This window comes from Neovison vison, chromosome 2 (assembly GCF_020171115.1).
Source record: "Neovison vison isolate M4711 chromosome 2, ASM_NN_V1, whole genome shotgun sequence".
Taxonomy (NCBI): Eukaryota; Metazoa; Chordata; class Mammalia; order Carnivora; family Mustelidae; genus Neogale; species Neogale vison.
This window is the reverse complement of record NC_058092.1, coordinates 62,747,069-62,759,395: the sequence shown is the minus strand read 5'-3', so window position 1 is coordinate 62,759,395 and position 12,327 is coordinate 62,747,069.

The window sequence follows — 12,327 nt, the reverse complement described above, 5'->3', positions numbered from 1 at the left end:
TGGGCGGGACTCGATCCCAGGACCTTGGGATCATGACCTCAGCTGAAGGCAGAGGTTTAACCAACTGAGCCACTCAGGCATCCCATCAGCAAAAATGTTTTTGATCCTTTTATATTTACATTCTTATTTATGTAGCACTATACAGGGAGAAATAAATTCCTAAATAACTTTTACACTTTTTCCTTCAACAGCCCTCTGAACTAGGCAGGGTTAAGCACAGATCCTTCTTTACTTACAATGGGATTATGTCCTCATAACCCCATTGTAAGTTGAAAATATCATGAGTCAGAAATGCATGTAATTCACCTAACTTACTGAACACCATGGCTTAGCCTACCCTGCCTTAAATGTGCTCAGAACACTTAGCCTATATTTGGGCAAAATCACCTAACACAAAGCCTATTTTATAAAAAAGTGTTGAATATCTCGTGTAATTTATTGAGCACTGTACTGAAAGTGAGACACAGAATGCTTGTCCATGTATCAGTTGTTAACCCTGGTGACCACGTGGCTGACTAAGAGCTGAGGCTCACTGCCACTGCCCGACATGACAGGACAGTATTGTACCACATCATTAGCCTGGGACAAGATCAGAATCCAGAATTCAAAGTATAGTTTTTACAGAATGCATATCACTTTTGCACTATCACAAAGTTGAAAAATCCCGAATTGAAATGTCGTAAGTCAGGGACCACCTGTATTTTTTACAAATGGCAAAACTGGCTTTCAAAAAGAGATTAAGTGACTTGGTCACACCCTGTAGAGATCCTTATGGTAAAGGGGGACAAGGCCACGCTTATTTTCATTGCCACTCACCTGCACAATTCACTGCTTTCTTCCATAAGATCCACTGCTTTCTTCTAGTTTCTTTTCAAATTCTAAACCTTAAGATATCAGGGTTCAAGGACTGGTTTTCTGTTGGCCACCATTTTTCCTATATTCCCATAGCTTGGTTTGGTTGTTTCTTCCATTGTTTCCCATTAGTCTTATAGTCTAGTGTGTCAGCCCAGGGAGAGGTGAATATGGGAGAACAGGGACTCAGTGAAATAGTGATCAGAAGCGGGAAGAACCATGTGTACTGCTGAGTGAAAGAGGAAGTATTAAATGAAAGGAAGGCTAGCAGTTGCTGTAAGAATGTTCATTCTTCACACATAAGGAGACATTTTTTTTTCTTCTTGTGTATTGTGTAACTGACATTTCTCAAGACTGTAGTCCTTTTATAAAGAGTATAAAGCACACATCCATTTTACAATGGTCAACTAAAGGTGCGTAAGTGAGCATCTTAGCAAACAGGATCAGTTGTAGCTTCTACTTGAATAAAAATGCTACAGACAGTTTTCTTTTGGGCTGGGCCTATGAGCCATATGAGTAGATTTTTCTGCATTAAGTTTAGAATGTAAATTTGATTCTTTGAGATCTGATCCTCAGATGGCACACTTCTAGGTGGAACAAAGCTTCCATGGATGTGATCTGCTTTATTTGTTATAGCCTGATGCTATCATCCTATATTAATGTTGTATTTGTTTACATATGTCTTGGAAATACTTAAAATTTGTGCCCATATTTTCTTCACTAGCGGATTCTCACTCAAGATACCCTACTGGAAACTACCACCTTACATTTATGTAAACAATGATCTAACCGTGCAAAATGTTTTAGATACAAATCACAGATGCCCTTGTCTGTGTTAGGGAAGGTGCCCCAGAACTTGCTGCAGCCAGACCCAGTTAAACTCCTACACATGGAAATGCTGTGTTTTGTTTGCATAATACCTTTGTACTCAACGTTTTTCCGCTCTGTTTTAACACATGGAGTTAGTTCTTCAGACTTCATACCAATCACTGAATATGGAATTCTTTCATCTAGTGACAGATATTTAACATTTGCCTTCACAATTGTGTGTGTGTGTGTGTGTGTGTGTGTGTGTGTGTGCTGTTCTTCAGTTTCAGAAGAAACTCTAATCCTATAGATGCCTGGCCTTGGGTTGTTATTGCCATTATTATCATCACCACATTATTTTCTGTCAGTATTTCAGGTCACTTCTGGTTCATTATCAGAAGAGGAATCAGACTACAGGAAGTTAAATGTTAAGCCATATTTGAAAACACAGATTAAAATAATTTGGCCTATTCACATGGAAGAGCAGGAAAAAAAGAAGGGTACGTTTGGGTCCAAGAATAATAATCAGTTTATAGAATGAAAGAACCCTGAAACAAGATTTAAAATAGTCAAGTGGCTACTCAGGTCACCCATCTCTGGCCTGTCATTACCTCCACGGCATCGCCATTATTTCTTCTTTTCCTAAACCAGTGGCTTTGGATGTGGTTATTGAAAGGGCAAATGGCCTAGAAGCCAAGAAACCTGGATTTGAGATCTGACTTCACTGTTGGATAAGAGACTGAAAATCTCTGAGTTTATTTTTCCAGCTGTAAAGTGAGATTAATGACAATTGGCTGCCTTCTCTGTGGGCTTAAGGTGGGGTAAACATAAGCGAATATGGAAGTATTTAAAAAATTCTAGTTTTATGCTTACAAAGGGAATTGTTACAGTGAGTATTATTTCTATACTCAGTTACATGAGAAATTTCAATAACTTATTATGCTCCCACAAATTTTTTAGAAGAGGTACTTTACCTGTAAGGAACATGGACATGGGGACCGAGGCTGCTGTTTCTCAGCAGTGATTATTGTACTGTATATATTGAAGAGCAAGTCCTGACAGCACCCACCGAATTAAATAAACAAAACAACAAAAACAGAACAGAGGAATGCAGGCAGATGGAAGAGATGATAAATCGAAGAGGTGAGAAACCATGGCATCCTAGAGTTCTTAATAAAGTGTGAGATGAGTTTCTTTCCCCAGGGTTTTGAGAATATTCTTGATTTTTCATGATAAATCTCTTTACTAAGGTCAGTTTGAAATGAGGCTTAGTTAGGTTTTGTTTGTTTCTTTGTTTGTTTTTTAAATCAGTCCAAGGGGCCTGACCATGAAGAAAAAAAATGTTGAGTTATATTGTCTTTGGCAATATCTGAATAGGTTGGTTCAATGTCCTAGTTGGTCACTGATTGTTTTTATATTTATTTAGCAAAATTATTTTGTGCTAAAAGGGGAGCTTCTACACCTAGGAAATCTCAAATAATTATTAAGATGTGTTTCAATCTTTACAGGAGACTTTTACACTTACTGATGTCACCAGTGACATAAAATCATAAAAAGAACATAAATTACTGTTAAAAAGCCCTCTAATCTTAGTCTTTGTTCCATACATGTGATATCCGTTATGCTACTTCATTCGCTGGGGCCTCAGTATCCTCATCTGTAAGATGTGGAAGTTGGAAGTTGGAACTGATAGTTTCCATCCTCTTGCAGATCCCATAATCTCATCATTTTACGAATAACAGTGCCCCAAATGTGCCAACGCTGATGGTCGACATAGAATAAAAAATTTTCCGGATGACTAAATGATAATAATTGTGTAGATTAAAATGCTGAAGAATAGAGGTACCTGTGTGGCTCCATCATTTGAGTACCTAACTCCTGGTTTTAGCTCAGATCATGGTTTCAGTCAGCGTCATGAGATCGAGCCCTGAGTTGGGCTCTGCCACATTCAGCAGGGATTCTCTCTCTGCTTGAGATTCTCTCTCTCCCTCTTCCCCTCTCCCCAATCATGCTCTCTCTTTCTCTAAAACAGATAAAGAAAGCGCTCATAAATACACACATACATACATAAAGTAAAATGCTAACTAGCAGAATCAGATTCAGGCAAATAGCAAAGACCTTTTAAACAATCAGAAAATTAAATACATTGAGGGATTAAGAAAACTAAATCCCTAAATCAGCAACGTTGGATCACACAACTGGTTAAGAATATTTCCTTACCCATGGGACACCTGGGTGGCTCAGTTGGTTAAGCAGCTGCCTTTGGTTCAGGTCATGATCCCAGTGCCCTGGGATCGAGTCCCACATCAGGCTCCTTGCTCTGCAGGGAGCCTGCTTCTCCCTCTGACTGCCTGCCACTCTGTCTGCCTGTGCTCACTTTCTCTCTCTCTCTCTCTCTGACAAATAAATAAATAAAATCTTAAAAAAAAAAAAAAAAAAAAACCTTTAAAAAAAGAAAAAGAATATTTCCTTACCCAAACTTCAAATTCTTGCAAATGTATGGGGCATAATTGAATCTTTGTCAGGTTACTACCTCACTCAAAAAAAAAAAAAAAAAAAAAGTTTATTTTTTCTAAATTTGGAGGATATATTTGGGATAGTTTTATATAATAGAGGTGAGTCTCAACAGTTCCAATTTTCTCCCAAATCATACATTAGGACTTTCCTTTTCATATCACTAGCCCCTTACCAAATAATAAGGATCCCACTGTCTATTTTGATAGATGACAATTTAAGAGTGTTTGGCTGTTAAAGGAAATGTATCTACATGAAGCAGACTAGATAGGGCTCAGCAAAGACTATAAATGGATAAATGTCCTAATGAATAATAATAACATGCCAAGAAATATACCAAAGCCATCAACATAAGTCCCTTATCCTACAGATATGAAATGAGCAGGTAATGATGCTCCCACAAATGGTGATTCATGGTCTGTAGATATTGGCACAGATTTTGTTAGTTTCCTTGGCACTGGCCCTGGGCTATAGTCAGAGCCTTCTAATGCTCACTCCTGTCTTCTCCTTGTGTTTATCCTTGTTGTTTACTATTTCTAGCCTCCTGACCAAGGTGATACCACATTTCCAATTCCCTGATGTCCTCAGTTTCTGGGAGTATCATCTACTTCCTTGAGGAGTAAGGGTGAGAGTAAGGCAGGGAAGATGAAAAAGGTCTGTATGGGGTTGTGTGTCTCTTTTTCCATTCTCTTCCTATTTCTGGTATTATGGCATAAACTCTTTGCTCTTCTTTCCTTGAAACTTGTTTTAATTCTCAAGAACCCATTTTGGCAGTTAAAAACATTGTCAGTTTCTTTTTTCTTTGCATCCCACTTACAACAGTTTTCACTGAGTGACTAACTTGACTAACAAGAGGAAGGGTCACATGAAAGGAAGTCTAGAAAAGAACAAAGATTCATATTTTAAGTTAGAGGTTGGCAAACTATAACTGGAATACCAGCCAGATGTTTTTATAAGTAAAACAATTTTATTGGGACTCAGCCCACATTCACTCATCTGTGTGTTTTCTGTGGCTGCTTTTAAGCTACAATGACAGAGTTAAGTATTTGTGATGGAAACTGGGTGCTTTAAATACCATTAATATACAGCTGGCTACAAAATTTTATTACCAACACTGGTGTCTCTCTTGAACTCAACTACATTTCATCTTCACTGCTACCACTTCCATTCAAGCCACCTTATATGTTTCCTGAACTCCTGTTTCCATTCTTGCCACTCCCTTCCACCCATTCTCTGTTTGGTAGCCAAAATAATCTTTTTAAAGGCTAAATAAGATCATATTAGTTCTCTATTTTAAAACTACAGAATGACTTTCATTACCAATTAGAATAAAATCCACCTTCCTGACTATGAGCTAAAACAAGGATAGGCAAACTAGAGCTTACAGACCAAATCCAGCATGAAATCTATTTTTGTAAATAAAGTTTTATTGGAACACAGCTGTGTCCATTTGTTTACTATTGTTTGTGTCTGATTAGTGCTACAGTGGCAGAATTTAATAGTTGCAACAGAAACAATGTCCTGAAAAGCCTAAAATATTTATTAGCTGACCTATGAAGAAAATGTTTGCCAACCCAGGTCGATCATATCTTGGTATTGGGGGTGGGAGTAGAAAAAAAGAAAGCAAACAAGCAAGCAACAATAATTAAACATGCACACGCATGCACACACACACACATACACACACACAAGCTGGTGAGATTACTTGAAATCCAAGTTAAGAAATTTTGAGTGTCTGGCTTTACTGATAACTTTTTTGGTCTGCCAAAATTTTACCAGTCATTCTGTGACTTTTCCAACAAATTTTTTGATAGATTTTCTAAGTTTGTGCCTTTCTGTGAAGAATTTCGCCAATAGAGTAGATGTATTCTTGAAAAACTGCCTATGTTGATATAATTAGAACACGACGTATGTCTTGGGGTGAATATGTTTTCTAGAAAAACAATTTTCCAACTTTTAAATATAAGCAAGAAAACAACTTTGCTACTCGAAAATTTGCACTTAAAGCAATTTTTCAAGTACATAAATGCTTTTGTACAGAAGTAAACACCAAATTGGTTTTTCCTTCTAGAAATTATCCAAGTGATCTCAGGCCAAGGAATGCCTGTGAGGTGGTTTAAATCTCTCTTGCTATATGGTTGGTGTTTCTTGTAAATGCTTTGGCCTTGCAGAGTCAAGAAAGTCATTTAAACTGAGGGTGGGCATAAAGGAAAGGGGAAGAAATCAGCACTGGATTTCCCCAGCAATAGAGAGTATTTCATAGTATTCACACAATATTTTTTAGAAGATAAATACCCAGAATTATGTTGCTACATTTCTAAATTTCATTATACTGCCACACTCTTAACTCCCCAGTATTGATTGGCAAATAAATACAGATACCCCTTGCCTTTCAAAGGTTTTCCTTAAGCCACTTCACTATTATGGAAGACCTACATCAGTACCGAAAGGAATTTGAAGAGAATTTTTGGTTTCACGAAAAGAGCCATTACTGTATTAATTAATGTAGATCTTTCATAAAAGTTAAGTGGTGAAATGCACACTTTTGGAAAGTAAGGGATACTCTTTACCCCATTCAGCTTATAAAAGATTTCATAGGAACACTGTACTTTTGGAGAGGAAGGCAAAACTAGACTGCCAGAATTTTGAACCTGCACAGGGTATGGTATGCAGTAAGCACATGAGCATATTTGTTGAACAACTACAACACAACACAAAAAAGGTGAAATTGTTTTGTCGTGTGTGTGTGTTTTGCTTATTTGGTTTTCAGAAATTTTTTTGATTGTGGTAAAAAACATATATAAAATCTACCTCTTCATCATTTCTAAGTGTATAGTTGAATAGTACCACCAATATTCACATTGTTATGAAATAGATCTCCAGAACTCTTTCATCTGGCAAATCTCAAACTCTTTAGCAATTAAACAACTCCCATTTCTCCCCCCTCCCACCTTTTTCTTTTACCCACCATTAGACTTTCTGTTTCTATGAACTGGACCACTTTAGATACCTCATATAAGTAGAATTATGCAGTTTCTTTCTGTAACTGACTTATTTCACTTAGCATGTCATCAAGTTTTATCCATGTTGTAGCATATGAAGATTTCCCTCCTTTTTAAGGCTGAATAATATTCCATTCGATGTATATACCACATTTTGTTTATCCATTTGCCCACTGACTGACATTTGGATTGCTTCCATATGTTGACTATTGTAAATGGTGTTGCTATGAACAGGATTGTGCAAAAATACAAGACCCTGCTTTCAATTCTTTTGGACATATACCCAGACGTAGGAATGGTAGGCACTATGGTAATTCTATTTTTAATTTTGAGGAAAAATTTTATTTAGTATAATTTAACTTGATGTATTGGGAATTTGTTTGCATACCTGTATGGTCTTTTTTCCAGCATGGTTCAACAAAGGTATAAAGAGTATAAAAGGTATAAAAGTAGAAACATTTTTACTTTAAGTAGAAGAATGAAGTCACAAGAGAAATAGGAAGATCATACCAAAATGCCAGGTAGGGTAGAGGCTCCAGTTTAGGCTGGTGATCAGAAATTTATAGTGACAATAATATAGGTGGATGCTATTAAATACAGTTACTTCTACTACCTCTACCATTATCATTAGTACTACATGATAATATAGACTGACTTTTGAATTGAAAGCTGAGACTTTTTATGGTAGGCCATGAGTTCTACCACTATCAGTCATCAAATATTGAACTACAAATTCAAAGCACTTTGTCTCTAATATGCTTCTAACTATTTGGTCATAAAGAACAACATGCCCCAGAAGTGACCTACTCAGAACCACCAATTGAAAATAGTAGTTTGGGAGGCAGCAGGAGTTCAGGCCCTGAGGTTGTCATCATGTGTAACTTTCTTAAGTTTCTTTCTTAAAGTTCAAAGTCATTAAAGTAATTCCTCAGCAGGGGCTCCACTCATCATGCTTTGTTCTGCAGGGGTAATTACCATCAACACTAATGGGAATTCTGTATTTGACTCAAGAAGTAAGCACAGCACTAGCTCCTGAAACAGAACACAAGAGTTACTGATCTGCATCTAAATGGTGTCTCATGATTTCAAGCAAAAGAGAATCCAGTGGACATTAGAAAAACACTTGAATACATCCTTCCATTACTGCTGCACTCGCATATGTTTTTTGAGAATTTAAGAATGCATGGATATGTAAGGTGTTCTTTAGACGTAATAGAACAACAGTCATTCAAATGTTTGTTATGCGTGAGGCAGGATGCTTACCATTTCTCTTATTTACTTTACATTTCACTTGTTCACTTTTTCATCACAGCAGCTTTTGAGGCATCTGCTCCATTTTACAGATATAGAAACTGAGAATAGAGAGGGGATCGGTAGCATTTCAACATGTGGCACAGGTTTTCAATACCAAGATAAGGACCGTGGGAGCATATTCAGAGAGTACTCCTTTCAAAGTCAAGCCACTTTCAAAGTCTCATCTGAAAAGATAAATCCATGCCTATTACTACAAAAGAGAAGGTTATGATATCATGCACAACAATGCAGACTGACACTACCTCCAGAGGGCCCTACTTCTAGAGGATCCCCTCTAGAGTGGGCGACTCACCCCAAGCTCTAGCCACATCCTCTTCTACTCACATTCAGCCATCTCCTAGCTATGCATTTGCCCAGAGATGCATGCATTACTAGACTGAACCACTCTTACAAAGACGGACATCTACATAGACTGTGGAAGTGGGATTGGGATATTTGAATCCCCAAATCCTACAGGGAATCCCCAAATCCTACATCTAGAAGAGGCTGTGACACATCCTCTTAGTTCCATGAAAACCTTACCCTGTGAAGAGAAGTGTAGCCAGGGGAGAGCCAAGTCAGGGGCCCCTAAAGTATGAGCACAATGAAGAGGTCTAAGTGGTCAATTTGAATGTTGGCTTTAGAAAAAAATTAGAATATCAACAGAAAAGTGGAAAATTTTCTAGATTTTCCAGACACAGAGATCTTCCCAATGCCTTCTTCTACATAGTCTTTACCATGTCAGTAATTGATGTCACCAACCCTACTGTTGCCCAGGTCAAAAACCTTGAAATCATTCTCAATTTCTCTCTTTCACTCATAAATCACATCCAACCCCTCAGAGCAAATCCTATCAGTACTATCTTCTAAAGGTACTCAGAATCTGACAACTCTTCATTACCAGAATTTGACTACACTACCCTGTTCCAGCCACCATCACCTCTCCTTTGAATTAACTGTTCTCTGTGATTCCTGCCTCATGCCTAGTCCATTCACAGTACAGCAAGCAAAAGGACTTGGGACTTGCTCTTCTCTCTACCTAGAATGCTCTAATACAAATATCAAATGACTTGTTACCTCACCTGCTTCCCTCGAGTGCTATTTTCTTAGTGAGGTCTCTCTTGTTGAGTCATCTAAAATTGTCACCCACCTGCACTCCTTACCCTCCTTCCCTTCTTTCTTATCTTTCTCTTTGTACTTATCACCTTCTGACATACATATATTTTACTTATTTTGATTGAGTAGTTTCTGTCTCCCTCCATGCCAATGAGGGCAGGATTTTTTTTTTTTTTTTTTTTTTTTGTCTTTTCTACTTACTGCTGCATCCTTGGAATGGTGCTCAGTGCACCCTAGTCACTAAATACATTTTTGGTGAACGAATGAATGAATGAATAAATGAACAAACAAATGAATATCAGTAATGGCTTAAACTAGCCAACTCTTGGTCCACTGGCTGTAATATATATGTAAGATGTATGTATGTGCCAGAATAGAAACACAGGGTGAAACAATTAGAGTAGTTTCTAAATCTTGCCTTGGACCTCTCCTAACTTATACTTAATCCTGCATAATAACCTAGTTGATGCTTGATCTACATCAGACACTTCCTGGTATATCATTTTACACAGTAGATTTTTAGAAGCAACTGATTCATCCAAAACCCCTTCTTTCGTACTTGGCCCTAACCATCAGCCTGAGGAAGGCCCAGGTCCCAGCAGCCACATTTGTACTATGAGTTCCAACTGCTCTGACCCCAGTGTAACAGAATTAGATAAAGCTACAAATTTTGGAAAATCATAATAGAGCAGCATAAACAAGGTCAATGTCTCTCTCTCATCACGTAAATTAAATCTAATGTCAAGCAGACTAAGACTTGTTTGGCAGTTGCTAACAAAAAAAAGGTTTCTAGTTTGTTCTTCCCCCATCAAGATAAGTGTATACTTCATGGTAAAAGATGGCTGCTTAAGCTCTAGCCATCAAGTTCCTATTCCATTTAACAGAAAGGTTGGAAAATTCAGGATGGGTCTAGAATATCCTCTTGTCAAAAAGCAAGTATATGTGCAATGATTTTGGAAGCAGTTTTAAAAATATAAAGGAGTCACATGGAGGTTCCCACCAGTCAATTTGAGCATCACAAAGAGAATATTAATTATGACTAATCAAAACACGTAAGATCTAGGATTGGGGAGGCATTCATAATATTGCCTGAAAGAAGCAAGTCAATAAAAAATGTATAAAAAGGTAATATATAAAAGAAAGTTGATTATAATAGGTTTGGTTTACATTTTATTTTATATTTAGAATTATTTTGATGAGTTATTATTTTTTTTTAAATATATGTTGCTTAGAAAGCATTCATTCCAAGAAGTGGGATAGCATTCAGGAGAATTCTGGAGCCAAATTATCTGAATTTAATGCCAGGCTCATTATTTACTAATCTTTTTGTTCTTATTTCCCCAGTTATAAAATAAGAATAGTAGTACTTACTTGACAGGGTTGTTGTGACTTTAAAGGAGATAATACACACCAAGAACTTAGAATTGTGTTTACATCATATGCATGCATGTTATTAAAAAAAATATGTACTTATCAATCTACCTACCTATCTATTTACCTTTATCAAGGAAATGAAAATGAAATCTTGTTTTCTTTAAGAAATATTATTTTCTAAGTCAACAGCACAATTCCGTGTCCAAATATTTGAACCATCCTGAATTAAATTTCAGATGGTTTATTCCAGGTATATAAGCATAAATTCATAACAATGGCAAAACAGGGGCACCTGCATGGTTCAGTGGGTTAAGCATCTGCCCTTGGCTAAGGTCACGATCCCAGGGTCCTGGGATCGAGCCCCATATTGGGCTTCCTGTTCAGTGGGGAGCCTGCTTCTCCCTCTCTCTCTGCCTGCTGCACCCCCTGCTTTTGCTCTCTCTGTCAAATAAATGAATAAAATCATAAGAAAAATAATGGCAAAACAAGTGATCCATTCTTTCATGTTTTAATAGTTCATAGGCACACATTTGACTAGGGAACTCTTCCCTTCTTTGATTTAAAAATAAGTAAGTAGGGATGTATATAGATAAATTGGATGGATAGATATTAAAAATGGCAAAAATATTAATTTGAATAGGGTTTCTGTCAGTAGAAAAATTTTTGACTATTCTAATTATAAATTCCTCAAACAAAAAATCGCCAGTGCTAAGAAGAGTTCCTGTTATATAGCATGTGGTTAGTAAGTCAGTGCTGAAATGCAATAAACTGAAAGAGGTCTTCATACAAATATTTGAGAATATATTCCAAATCTTAATATTATATTCCATTAGAAGAGGTTTTTTTCATCTTTGATGGGTACTTGTGACAGACTGATATATATCTTCCTTAAGATCCCATTTTAGTAATTTCATTAATATATCAATTAAGCTTATATGAGATGCTAATACACCTAGCTATCAGCATACATTTGCCAGCTTCCCTTCTATTTAGGTGTGGTTATGTGACTAAGTTCTGTTCAGTGAGATCTAAATGAAAGTGTGGTGCAGGACTACTTGGAAGCCTCCTTAGAAAAAGGAGGTCATGATATTCTTTTCTCCCTTCTTTCTTTCTGCTTCCTGGAAAACAGATATGATGGCTGGAGTTCAGACAACCACTCCAGATCTTGAGCCAATGTATTGTAAATGATAAAGGAACAAGACAGAGGAAATAAGACATAGCAGAGTTAATACGGTATTTTTGGACTGCCTACCTGTGTTCTTTTTATGACATGAGAAAAATGTATGCATCTATCTCCTGCAGACCAGTTAATTTTTTAAATTTAATTTAATTTTTTCAGTGTTCCAATATTCACTGTTATGAACCACAC